This window comes from Hippoglossus hippoglossus, chromosome 22 (genome assembly GCF_009819705.1).
Source record: "Hippoglossus hippoglossus isolate fHipHip1 chromosome 22, fHipHip1.pri, whole genome shotgun sequence".
Lineage (NCBI taxonomy): Eukaryota > Metazoa > Chordata > Actinopteri > Pleuronectiformes > Pleuronectidae > Hippoglossus > Hippoglossus hippoglossus.
The window spans coordinates 13,280,658-13,294,530 of NC_047172.1; the positions used below are offsets into that span (position 1 = coordinate 13,280,658).

A 13,873-nucleotide genomic window follows, 5' to 3' on the forward strand; every position below is an offset into this window, starting at 1 on the left:
TTCTCATGGGTAAAAATACATATATTCACCGAGAAGGCAACTAAAGCTAGGGTTGGTAATCCTGGAAAAGCTAGCAAGAGCAGGCTACGCTTTGAAAATATGCAACCGATATATCCCCACCCACTCCCATCGGCCCTCTCGTCAAAGCTACACCCCATAAAAGACACAAATGCTTCAACTAAGGTCTTTCTTGGGTTTTTTTGCAGAGGAAGTCATTAGACTGTAGTGAAACAGGGAGTTTTGGCGACAATTTCGCAATTTTTTCCGGGTCTCGCTCGTTAACTTAATCTAACACTAATCTCTTTTTAAAATAATTAAATAATAATAATAAAAATAATTTATTTTTTATTTACTGTATTTATTGATGGCCATCAGAACATTAAGGGGATTTCAAGAATTAAGATGAGTTTATAGTAGTGTAGTTTAACTGAAAAACAAATGCACAAGCACACACTGACTAAATATATGCAGAATACATCACTAAATACAGAGTGCTTTAAATAGGCCGGGACATTGTTCTTCACTGTATCGAGCATGAACAAAGCACACACTGGACTGTGTAATTTATTGCCTATCTGATTGGCTGACATTAAGTCAGGTTTACAAGGCCTGTTTATACATCAGACGAATGAGAAGAATGAGTATCAGTGGGATGCGCTAAACCTCACACATGGATTTGCATTCAGGCTGAGACACTGTCTCCATTAACTGGGCCCAGCACTCCTGGCCTCCAACTCTCAGCTCAATAAATATGGATATGAGCTGAGATTTATTGACAAAAGTTGCTGAATAAAGCCAAGGCGCGGGAAACTGGCTATGAAATATTACTACTCGGAAGAGCCGCGGTGCCCTGTTGTGACAGATGTGATGAAATGATTTGTTCTGCCAAAGCAGGTCTGTAGCCTAATTAGCCTTCTAATGCCGCCTTTATTACCTGGCTTTGTCTCTCGCCTGCTCCCACCAGGAAGCGTGCAGGCAGCTCTGGAAAAACTAAAGCAGTTATTTACAACAAAAAGACGACAGCACAGAGAGTCAAAACTAATTTGGAAGTGTGTTGCGGTGACTCAGCTGCATCGTTCACATGCATTTGCGAGAAATATTTGTGGAGAGGGACAGCTAATAGGACTGTGACCCTGGCTGTGGTCGGAGCAGGTGGGTAATCTGAGGAGTGGGACAGGAGCCAGGGCTTCATCCATCCAGCCTCGACTCAGTGGAGCAAGTCTCCTCACTTTGTTCATCAGGCCTAGAAATCGCTATATTAGAGGCAGCGCTGCAGGGTTCAAGATTAAAGTCTGGTTGCACCAGCTAGGGATGGAAGTGGACTTTTAACCCGAGTTAAACACGTCCATCCATCACAGGGCGCCGGCCAGTGCTAAGAGGTTAGGTTGCAGTTACTGGGCTGAAACAGAGACCAAAGACAACGCTACAGCTGTGCCCTATAAATCTCCACATCTGACAGCAAGCCCAAAGCTTTTTCTCACTGCTTCCACTTGGTATGTATACAAACTGCCCAGTGTGGTACCAGACACAATGTGTTACTCCAAGATGAAGATCCCTATAACTCACTGGAACTAGGTAAGAGCCACGTGAGTTCCAGTTCAGCTTATCCCACTTAACTAAAACTAGTGCAGTGCCAAGTGTAAACATGCCTGTTTGGAATGGGCTGTTTGTTTGACATGGTGATGCTGGTTGCAGCTTTCTCTCTGAAACTGTAAAAGTGACCTGCAGTGATTGAGCCACAGCAAGTTAAGACCGACTGTAGGACTCAGTCCACAGAACCGTGAAGCTGCACCACCACTGCTGCACAAAGAGCTGTTCACCTGTTTATTCAAAGGTCAGTGAAGCTCAACACAGTAGACAGAACCCAGAACTGGAGAATCAGTTGTTGTTGGGAACGCGCTGATGTTATGAAAGTACTGTTGTTATGATCGACAACGCTAAATGCAAAAGAGCGTTGGCCGCCTGTTTATTTCAAAACGTATTAATATTGAACCAAACTGCAAATTGCACCAAATTCAATACTGCACTTCCTTGGGCCCGTAACAATACACACACCAAGTATGAAGCTGATATGATGAACGGTTCTTGAGATATATGAGCCACATACACACAGTTTTTCGTAATTAAATAGAGCTGCAATTACAACTATTTTCTGAAACGAATTTGCCCTGACACTTTACCAATAAACTGCATGTGATCTCTCAAATAGCCTGCCAATCAAATCCTGTTCCCAACTATGAAAAATGACCCTGCCCCATTCCCAGTAATCTTAAAACTGCAGCTTCATCTCTGTAGCAGCCTCACTTGACCGGAGCTCTACCACACCTATATTTTTTGCCTACAGAATCTCATAATGTCCTCCTCCTTCAATGGCCACCCGTAGCTGACAGCGTGTTATTCTTCCATCCATCCTGTATGGAGAAACCACTCCCAGTTGCCTGGAGCCTCCGATGAGTCTTTCATTAAAGCTACTGTCAGTTGTGTGGTCCATCTTTTCTTTCAGCCTTCTCAGGCTCTGAGGGCACTGCCAAATTGTTTAAGGATGGATGATCTGTCAGGAGGGTCCACAGGAAATAGAAACATCCTTATCCATCACCAGGAACCCGTGGCACGCGCACGCACACGCACACACACACACACACACACACAAAGAAACACAAATGGAGACATACACCCAAAGACAACACACATTCAGGCATGCATCCTGTGTACCTCTAGCATCACTTTGCCTGCTGAGTTTCTCAGGGCCCTGACCACACTGTCAGGAACATGACTGTGTGTACTTAGTATTGACTAGAAGTAGCTCAGTCTCATACAGCTCTCCACGGGGGCAATTTGGGCCTTTATACAAAAGGTTCTACCACCTCGTATAATCCTGCAGACAAACCAACAAACCAGATCGATCCAGATTTTTATTTGGATCTGCACTAAATTGCTCACACCCACCATATCAGTCCCTTAAATATGTCTGATTTGTTTTCATCAAGATCTATGAAATATTATCTGAGAAATCAAGAAAATAATTTAAAAAATGCCCTCTGTCGCAATGTTACAGAAAGAGATAAAAAAAATCCTGGATCCGCTCCTGATCCACCGAAATTTCAGGGGTTCTTAGCTGATCCATACAGCATCATGCCAACAAGTTTCGTAATAATCCATTTTGCTTAAAAACTAAATAAACAACAAACATACGAGTGAAAACATCACGTCCCTGTCGGAGGTAATAATATTATGTATTGATAATGGCAACTACTGCCAGTGCTTTGGTACTTTAACAGAATAAAATCCTCATTAACTCTGTCTTGTGTTTATGCATCTATAAGCATGTGTGTTTGTTACAATGGTCAACCAGAGGGATGGTAAACAGGCTACAGGGGGAGCTCCCTGCCTCTCAAGCTTTATGCCCTTCTTCTTTTCCAAAAGCAACACAACACCACAGCATGTCTCCAAAATGTAATTGATCTATTTTTTCAAACATCCCCCATGCAGCAGGTTTCCATCACCCACTGGATCTTTGTTCTGGTAAAGTCCCTTCTGATTTCTAAGAGAAATCCATCAAACTGGTAATATCTGTTTGGGGGGGAAATGTCTGGCCTCGTAATTTATTGCACTTTTTCTTTTTCATAAGTTTAATTAGATGGATGAAATCCAGTAGCAAACTATCAGTTACAAGGGTCAGATGCAAAACAGTAACAACAAGTCTGAGCTCCGCGCGTGTCATGTGGTTACTCGATCTTTTAGCGGTGAGAAATGACTGGCAGCGAGACGGTCACACCTTACTGTGGTCCCCAAAGAACGCTGTTCTAACTGAGGCCCAATCCACCATGACAGGTCAGGCGTGACCTTTAGACCTACAAGACATTACTGGAGCATCTGAGCATGTCAGCAGAGGAGGGTGGAGGCTCTGAGGATGTTTGGGGAGAAAGAAGGGAGGAGTGATGCGGAGGGACGTTCAAGGCTGAGCAGGGGGATGGCTGGAGGGGGTGGCGTCTTTGGGGGGGGGGGACTCGCAGAGGTCAAGCGGTGCTGGTGGTTATTAAAGAAGCCCCCATAAAATGCTCTCCGGGTCCATGATTACACTGTCAGGCTGTAAGAGAGGATGCATGGGGGAGGAAATGCAGAAGGATATCTCACACATGAAAGCCACATGTTTCCCCGAACGGGTCCTTTGAATGAGTGTAAAGCAAAATGTGTGATTGAAATCCATAATTCACATGCGAGGCAGATATTTAAGGGATTGTAACAGTTTTCCAGTCATCCAATATCCATTGTACAGAAACAGTAGATGGATGGATAGGGTGGGTATAGCAGCAGCACTGGCCTGCAGACTTTATTTACTGTACGCTCCCATTTGAAACCCGAAACAACATTCTTCTTGTCCATGCTGACAGATGAAAGTGTGACACATCCCCTCTTCAACAGTCATGAAGGACGTTGATAGGCAACCAAAGCCTCGGGCGATGGACTGCAGATTTTTTTTTTCTTCTGTGAAATATAAATGCATGCAATCTATTCTGCTGTCAGAGGCCCATGATCCGCGGAAGGCCGTTTGACACGGTCACTGGGAAAGGGCTTTAGGCAAACAACCACGGAGAGACGCCATACGGACATGGAGTTAGAGTTATTTTACACTGCTGCAATATGGGACAGGGAAGAACACAGTGGAAATGAAATTTAAACCCAGCTAAGCTCCCGTACATGTGTTAATGCATCAGAATGATTAGGGAAGCAAAGACAGCTTAGTTATTATCAGTTTAATAGACTTCTAACTGCAATGACACAATTGGCTGACAACATGGTTTCACCAAATGTCATGATCTCAACTCATGTACCTAAAAACCTTGTTGTTGTGATGCTCATCTTTTTTCGTATAAAGCCATTATTCAGTTCCGATTTATCTCAGTGAGAGTGACTGACCTCTACCCTAAAATCATTTTTGACAGTTATTTCTACCCTTTGGTTATATTTTATACATATATTCTAGTATTTTTGTGAAGTGAGGACTTTGGTAAACTGATTTTAAGCATCAAACAATCAAACAATTCATCCACACAAGTAAAGCTGTGTTTTCAGATGAGATTTGCAGAATTTCTTCAATCAATTTTTCAGCCTTCGGGTCAAGTTGAAAAAAATGTAGGTCAAAGCTGAGCCTCAGTGTAGACAAAGCCAAGATTGTTCTTACAAAACGTTTTTTTGTATATCTTTTTTAATTAATTGCCCAAACAGAACAGATCTTTTACGGTGGATTTTGTGTTATTGTTTTAGTGGATGTTTGTCAGTGCATGTCGGAATCTTGCTTTTTGGCCTTTTTTTTAATTGCCCTAACCCTAATTGCCTTTGGGACTAATAAAGTAGTATTGCATTGTATTGTAAAGTGATATCAAACACATGGTATCATGTTAGGTGCAAGTGCATGTAAAAGGCAAATAAAAAAAAGACAGAGCCCTCAGGGTAAAGTGCAAATGAGTTGCAGGTTATGGTGATGGAGCTTTTTATACAGTTTAATTTGCTGCTTATAGGAAAATTACATAATGTGCATCCTTAGAACCCTAAAACAACAAAATAGGTGAGTAGGCAGTGGCTGTCTTTTAAAGGAATACTTTTCTACACTATATACTACACAATACATTCCTTGTCGATAAGAAGAATCATATTCGTCCATTCAAGGTGACGAACTGGAGACTGTCAAGGTACAGTAGCTACAGTATGGCTTTTAGTTTTAAATTCCTCACTCCTCATCACTCATTATCTAAACGTGTGCTGTGCAGAATTCCTGGAAGATTTCTGCAAAGTGTCAGGGAGTTCACCGAGGAGAACGTGATATGTCGGGCTCTGGCTGTGTGGTGGCACTGTGGGACAGGCTAGTGTTTCTGCAGATGTGAAGGGCAGTTTGAGGACAGCTGGTTTTTCTGGTAGAAAAACAGGCTATAAATACAGAGAGAGCCAACAGAAACCCAGACCAAGTCCACCGGGAGAGAGACTCAACCTGTATGTGAGCACTTACAGAGACACTACCGCTCAAGCACTGAGGCCAGGGACGCTTCGTTGTTTAACTTTATTGGTGCAGGAATCCATCTAAGTGCTCATATCCTGCATCTTTTACATTATTTATAGGCTGGGCTGATGCTATATTGTAGCTCCGAGTCTCTATTCACACCCCATTTTCTGGCTTTATTTAAACACAGAGTTGTGGTCCAGCAAAATCACTTTAGCATCACAGTAAAACACCAGAACGGATTCAGGAGCACTTTTTAAAAAAATGCATTCACACTTGTAGGTGTGGCCGTGTGGAGACTAATGTCGGCAGCTTGGCCACAGAGCGTTTAAAGCCACACGACAACGAAGGCCAACCACTGGTAGTATTTTAATGATTACGCATTTTGAACACCCCAGGGAGAGGTGCGTTTAGGCTCGTGGGCTGGCAGGTAGAGGCAGGGGGAATAGAGGGGGTTTGAACGCTGAATTGACTTTTCACAGCAGCACCCTCGGAAGCAATCAGTCATTTCGACTGGCGGTGTTTGTGTTAATGTCTACGCCTGTTCAGTGGCCCTCTGCCTCACGCGTGTTCCACCCATGGACTGTATTCCACTGAGCGTGTTCCTTCCTTCCTGCCTGCCTGCGTGCGTCCTCCCTCTCCACGGCGGGCTGATGTATACCTGTAACCAAATCCTCTAACCTGTGCTTGGCAACGGACCCCAAGCTGCCTTTGAGTCTACCAACACTCATATCAGCGTGTAATTTCCCAATATCGCATCCTCGCTGGCTCAAGATAAGACAGTAATAGCAGAGTGAACGTCAGTCTTTAGGGTTGAGTGTCTCTGTTGGTGTTTTTTTTAGTTGAATGAAAACATCTCCCTGCTTCCCTCTATAAACATTATTAAAAACAAAGTGTATCTCATTGGATGTCCACCCCCCCCCCCCTTCGCCTGGTTTCCTGGAGGCAGGTCAGTCTATCTGCGGTGCCTGTGCACTCTCACTGACTCTTATCGCTGCTCACTCCTCCCTCAAACAGGACCTGTCAACAAACAATCAGGCCAGGAAGAGAGGAGGTCACCTACACCGACATACTGATGGCTCCCAGCGCCTCTGCCCCAGTAATGATATCCTAAAGAGAGAAATGGGCACGTAAAGAAGATAAAGGCGACATATCCCACACCCGCGCCGCTATATCTATGGTGCTGTAAAAACAACATTATGTCGGCTCCATGCAGGCATGAGGGAAATGATAAAGCGGGAAAAAGGGGTTATGGCAGTAAAACAAAAGGACAGAATAAATGGAGTTATAGAATTCTTTTTTATGATTCAATCATTCAGTACTCTGTTTTTAATCTAATATACATCAATATTGTTACAATCTGCTAGCAGCTCTGTAAAGCTGAGCTTAGCCACAACAGCGGTTTGGGCTAAATGCAAATGTCCGCCTACTAACATGCTCCCAATGAAAAGGACAACATGAAGATACTGAGCAGGTGTAGTATTTACTATGTTCACCCATAGACTGTATATGAAGATGGACTCTTGATCGCCACCTGGTGGCTGGCTGCAGTATGGATTATACATGCTGCCTCCTCCATGTTAATGGGCGGGACATGGACCAAACTAAAGAATAAAAGTACGCGTCAGTTCTAATCACACTGTTTGTCCGAATGCACCTTTTTAACTGATTAACTGATCTACAAATTATTACTTTTATCATTATTATCATTATTATTATTATTAGTAGTAGTAGCAGAAGTAACAGTTGTGGTAGTAGTAGTATTAAAACAAAAATAATAGCATAACCACTAAACATCCAAAATGTTACAATCAAAATTGGAAGATGTCAAGTTTAAAACCCTTTCTGTTCAGAGTACTCTTTCCTGCTTTATTGCCACAAACAATCAAATCCACAGCTGAGCTCTTGCCAGTCTTAGAAATGTGTAATGTCACCTAGAAAATGCTTTGGCGACGGGCCATTACAGAAGAGTCCCTTTATTCCGACTGTGTCACTGGCTGATCCATCTCAGCCCGGTGGGGTCGACTCACTTGATTGACATGGCCCGGCACAATGCGGATCTCCACCACTTGAAGCAGCTCGCTCTCAGTCTGTCAAGGACAATTACAGGGCTGCACAGCCGCCATTCAGCAAAGCGCTGCTACATGTATCCAATACAAACAAGCCAAGCATGGAGAGGTGGCAAAGCTGCAGAATAGAAAGAAGATACTCCAACAACAAACTGCTGATTGGTGTCAAAATGACCATTTGGGGAAAAGGCTGCTGTTGAGCAGGAGAAGCAGAAGAAAAAGGGATTTTTATAATTTCAGATCATTAGGCACAACTGTAGTTAAAAAAAATCCACTAGTATGGCACTCAGTAGCAAGATCCATCCATGCAGTATTCCCTGGGAAATTGGTAACAAATATCAAAGCATGTAATATACTGTATTTACTAAGTATGATATTGCAATATTCAAAAATGTTTGTTTTTTTTATCTGGGAAATCTGTTAAGTATTTTTTTGCGTAAACCTGATGACAGCCAAGCCAACCAGCCAACAAACAGGCCGGTGCACAGGAGCAAACACACTAACTCCTTGGGGGATTTAATGTTTTTTTTTCTTTTCAATCTCTTGGCCAAATCTTTGTGCATATGGATGATTACAAGTTTATTCCTACATTTAGAATCCCTTCACATGAGCGATAAAGCTGGAGAACACGGTGACCCCTGGAGACCACATATTTCCTGGCTCAATGGTCATAAACCCTAAATTGATTTTCAATTTATATTCCTTTCTGTGTGGTGGCCTCACAAGCTGCAGCTTCTGACCGTCTTTATCTGTTCATCTTCTCATATTCAGCTGTATGTTCATTCTGCTCTGCTGGTAATCACAGCATAACCCACAATCACAATTACTACACAACACAGCACTATTGTGATAAAGACTGTACAGTAATTACAGAGTCATGAATGAACACTGTTTATTCAACTTCCCAGAGAGAATGATTCATAGCGACATGGGCTACCAGGCTTCTTTTTCTCTGGCAAACTTAAAAGCATGACCGTAGAAACACAAAGGAACATTTCAGAAATACCACTCATATACTGGAGATATACAAATATGACTACATGCGAAATGCTTGTTAATTCATAAACAGCCTGGATGAATGGGAGGAAGTGAATAGAATAGAAATGGAGGCTTTGTAATAAAAACACAAACAGCAACATGCCGGCAAGCGTAATCAGTCAAACTTGCACTCAGCGACACAGGCACAGGAACAGTTTAGAGTAGTAGTGATACTGAGGCAGTGTTGGAATAGTGGTGCCACGGTATCAATAATGCAAGAGACTGTATCATGATGTATTTGCAATTTCAATAACTTATCCTAAACCCAGTGTCGGACACAGGCACATAACTTAATGGAAAATAGGGAAAATACAAGTAGTAGGTGCTGAAAACTCAAACACTCGTACTGTTCATGTACTGGTTGTGGAAACTCATTTACATAACGTGAAACACATTCCTAGGAAAACATGTGTGTCCTGATTATAGACAAACTTATGACCGGATCCATCTCATTGCCTATAAAACCTAAGTCTGGATTTTAAAAAAGCCTTCACTTTGAAATCAATGCATTCATCTTTAAAAATATATATATTATTAACTGTGTTGTGATTTAATATAAACCACTTAAACCAAATAACAAATCCCTACATGGATTAATATAAATTAAAATGCTATAGGTCAAACAGTGAACGACAAAATTAGCTTTTTGAAATATTTTAATATACTAAAATATTAGTGACATTCATAATTTTCAAAGTTGTTTGATAAGAACAATATTAACACAATACATCCCTAGATAGATTATTGGAACCTACACAGCTCCACAATGCAAAGAGTGAACGAGGAAAGTCACTTTTTGAAATGAAATTCCATGTAAAATATGGATTTTGGTACGTTGACAGGTCGGCAGGTTCTCTTGCAGGAGGCCTGACACTACAGTTTTCCCTCCGTACCCTTGAGGAAGACATTACCCTTTGTAACAACTATGCCATATAAAAATACCTGCTGGGTTTACAGAAAAAGTGTGATGGTTTGTATGAAAAGCTCATGCAATAGATAATGATAGCCATGGATGATAATTACAAATATGCCATCCTGTTAAGTTGTCATTGCCTGTGCAGCTTGCAACCTCAGGTCCTGTTCTATCTTGCAGCGCCTCTCCCTCCACAGTGTGAGATGTTTGTACCTGTCCTCCATGAGAGGATCCTTTCACAGCCAGCCGGCGCTTCCCTCCCAACGTGTACCCAACCCAAACCCAGATAACTCAAAGCGAGGCCCTGTAATCAAAGTCCCCGCTGTGTTTATGGCCCAGTGAATCAGGGGCACGGACAGATTTACCCATGGGCCTCCGAAGACCTGTTCCCAGCATCTCGCTGACAAGAACAGACACAACCCCCTGCTAATGACAGCTGAAGCAGGCATCAGTGATGGATGGCTTCTGCTAACAGCAGCACCTCACCTAACCCGATGCAGCGCTGGCATATTCTCTCCTGATTTTACCAATAATCAAGCAAATATTTAGACTGGAGAGCAGAACACAGGGGTAAGTTTAGCAGCTACTTGATATTTGAAGCCGTGGCATCCTCAAGCAGCAGAGCGGCAGACTTCTTGCCACCTGTTATGAGAGCAGTCCCACATGGTGCATTTTGGCCGGTTAATGTTCACACTCGTCACTGGTGAGACTCTCTGCTCAGAAGTAGTGGACACTAACGCACACTTCTGCTGATCGATGCTCATTCTGTGAGTCACACGAGGGAGTTGGAAGCACTTTCCCTGCTCTTCACTCTTTTTTACCATCTCCCTTTATCTCAGCCTTTAGTCTCGACGGGTTCTTCCCATTAGCCCCTCTGCCTGACTACCACTCTGCAGGAGTCTCCTTTTAAATCAGACCATGGGGTGAATATAGCCTGAGGCCTTGAGGGACCGCATCCTCGCCATATCCATCTTCCACCTGGAAAACGGGAATCAAATGTCCTTGGAAGAAACTCATTACTGTAGTATTCCTCTGTGGTACTAAATTGTGATTGGAAGGATACTGAATTTCTTATCAAGTTTTCAGCAGAGCAAAGAGGCATGGAGAGATGCATACCATGTCTCCTAGATTAATCTGGGCTCGGCTGATGCCGGCAAGTGACAGACGCGGGAGTCTCTGCGACGCCAAACTGCTGCAGCACAGAGGAGATGATAAACACAGGATGCAACGCACAGCGACTCTCGCTGAGCCACAATATGGCAATGTTTACACTTGCTGCAAGCCATTTACTGGAACTCCTGTCTTGCATAATCAGTGTTTAATTCAATTCTCTGTAGTGTGTATCACCTGACAAAATTAGGATCCAAACAAGCAGAACAAACTGCTGAAATTTGCTGCTATCGTGCAATGACTGCCAATTGAATTATCCAAAGTGAGGAGAACGATTTTTTTAATGTAGACAGAAGCTTCACATTTTAGGGCAATTATCAATGGCTCTAAAAGGAAGTGATGGCAGGAAAAATCTGTTTAAATACAGAGATTTTGGCAGATTTCTGGACAGTTTTTAAAGCGTTTCCTCAAAGTACAGGAGCAGGACGTACAGTAAAGAGACACAGCAGCTATATAATTATATCGTGCAACTGTGCAATGGACTGAACCTATTTCCGTGGACTGATGTGCATTTAATCATATACTCCAATTCTCAAACTGCCCTTTAGGGATCTCCGTGCGACAGGACGTCACAAAGCTACCGTGTTGTCTATTCAAGAATCTAAATGAGTGCTGTCTCAATCACTACTAAAACAGGACTTCTCCTTGTCTCCTCCACACTAAAACACGTAACTAATACAGTTGTCCAGCTGGAGGCAATAAAGTCTCAGATGCTGCTAATTTTCCACCGGGTTCATGCTCCTCTTGGACGACAGCCAGTCCTTTCCATTTCCCAGTTACCTGACATTATTCAGTAGTTGAAGCCATTTCCTGTTCCTGTGACCCTTGGACGTCTTCGACGCTCTGCAATCTGACGGCACAGCCATAGAATTTAATTTCTACACAACCGAGCATCCCGCCAAGGTCGTTCACAGATCCTGTGAGGTCATAGTATGTTTGTTTCTTTGCACAGAGACAAACTGTAAGAGTTGATCGATTATCTTCAGAAAGTTAAGACGAATGGTTTGTGTATAAAGCATTGTTTTACTACATATAAGTGACAAAATAAAAAAGATCTATTGAAACAGATACTGTACAAATTTTCTTTTCATAGATTACCTATTTTAATATTGAGTATGAATTTGAGATGACACTTTAATGTACGGCTCCTTTAATTCGAAATAATCTTTCATTAGTTTCCAAAGAGGTTTTCTGGTTTCGTGCATACATACTGTATATAAAGATGGACGACACGATTCCACTCTCAACCACTGTCCAGAAAATATAAAATAACCCACATATGAAAGCTGCCATCTTTAGCAGATACATGTGCTCGACCAATCGTGAGTCAGTCTCAGCTTTAACTACATAAAACCAACTTTATATGAAACATGAGCACTTGAACATACAACTGTGTGATACGAACTGCCTAGAATGACATGCAGAAACCATCTTTGAGAAAAAAATGTTTGATGTGTACTTGGTCTTTGTCCCATCCACTAACATGGAGGAGGTGGAATTTAAAGAAGTAAAGTCAATTTATTTAATATACTGAAGCCAGCCACCAGGGGGAGATCGAGATTCTTTGACTTCAGCTCATTCAAGCATGCAACAATGTGATAATTGTCTACAGACAAACATACAGTTCAAAACTATTTGAAAAAAATTGGATATGAATGGAGCTGTTGTTTATATCGTCACAACTGTATTTGCGGAGGTCAAAGCAAATTACATCTTACTTTCGAGCGATGTTCCTAAAAATGTATTATCAGTTATTTAGATTTGGTTTAAATTATTGAATAACAATTTTTTTTTGATCTGCTATTAATCTATTTTAAAATGGAAGTGTTAAATAAACTTGGATTTGCATTAAGTGACGCATTGTTTGCAATTGGATTGTAAATATCACAACCAGATAGAATAGAGTGGAATTTAAACTGAAATGGCTGCATGGCATCATTTTTTCCCAATGCAGCCTCTTAAACTCTCGGGGGAAATCAGCTGTGAGAAAACAAGGAGAATAATCTGTCAATAATTGAGAATAATTTACAGCTAAGTATGGACGTTTCCAAACAATAAAACTATTTGCTTCTCTCCATGACAAACTATTTGTTATGTGGCGGCCGGCTCTCTAATTGGACCCAGCGTCTAATCGATGTGATTTCGGACCAATTGCCCATGAGTCATCATACAACAACAGTACTGACCATCACAAATTTACAGGAGTGTCAATACACTGAGCTCAAATGATATATTTACTGTACGTCCATGCACATCAATTTGAACTCTGTTGATACAGTGTATCGATCTGCTGAAGCCCTGAGGGATATTAAAAGCCTCTTCCAGGTATGCTCACGTCGTCATTTGACCAAAGGCCCATATGCAGTGTGACATCTGCCCGAGGAGGATGCTGTGGTTTGAGATTCAGGGAAGTCGAGCTGCCAACCCGTTCATCTGAATCATATTATGAACGTGTCCTTCCCTTGAGAGCCTGGTGCACGCCGTCATCCAGGATGCTCAGGTGTTGCTCCACTATCATTAGTGGTCAGTGTTTCTGGGAAGAACAGCCCAGGCAGCGAGGGAATGCAGGGAATGGCAGCGGCGCGGAGCTGAAGGGGTTGCTGTTTAGAATGGCTCATGTTTTCCACCTCTTGGGTAGTGGCTATGGATCGCTATGTAATCATCGCTCTTTGTTATGTGCTGCGACTT

The 13,873-nt window shown here is 42.3% G+C and overlaps 1 protein-coding gene across 4 annotated transcripts in view; it reads right to left on the bottom strand.

Annotated features, from left to right (window-relative positions):
* c22h14orf180 (chromosome 22 C14orf180 homolog) overlaps positions 1–13,873 on the bottom strand; it is a 138,089-nt gene that overhangs the window by 68,433 nt on the left and 55,783 nt on the right. The gene's annotated exons all lie outside the window — the stretch shown is intronic.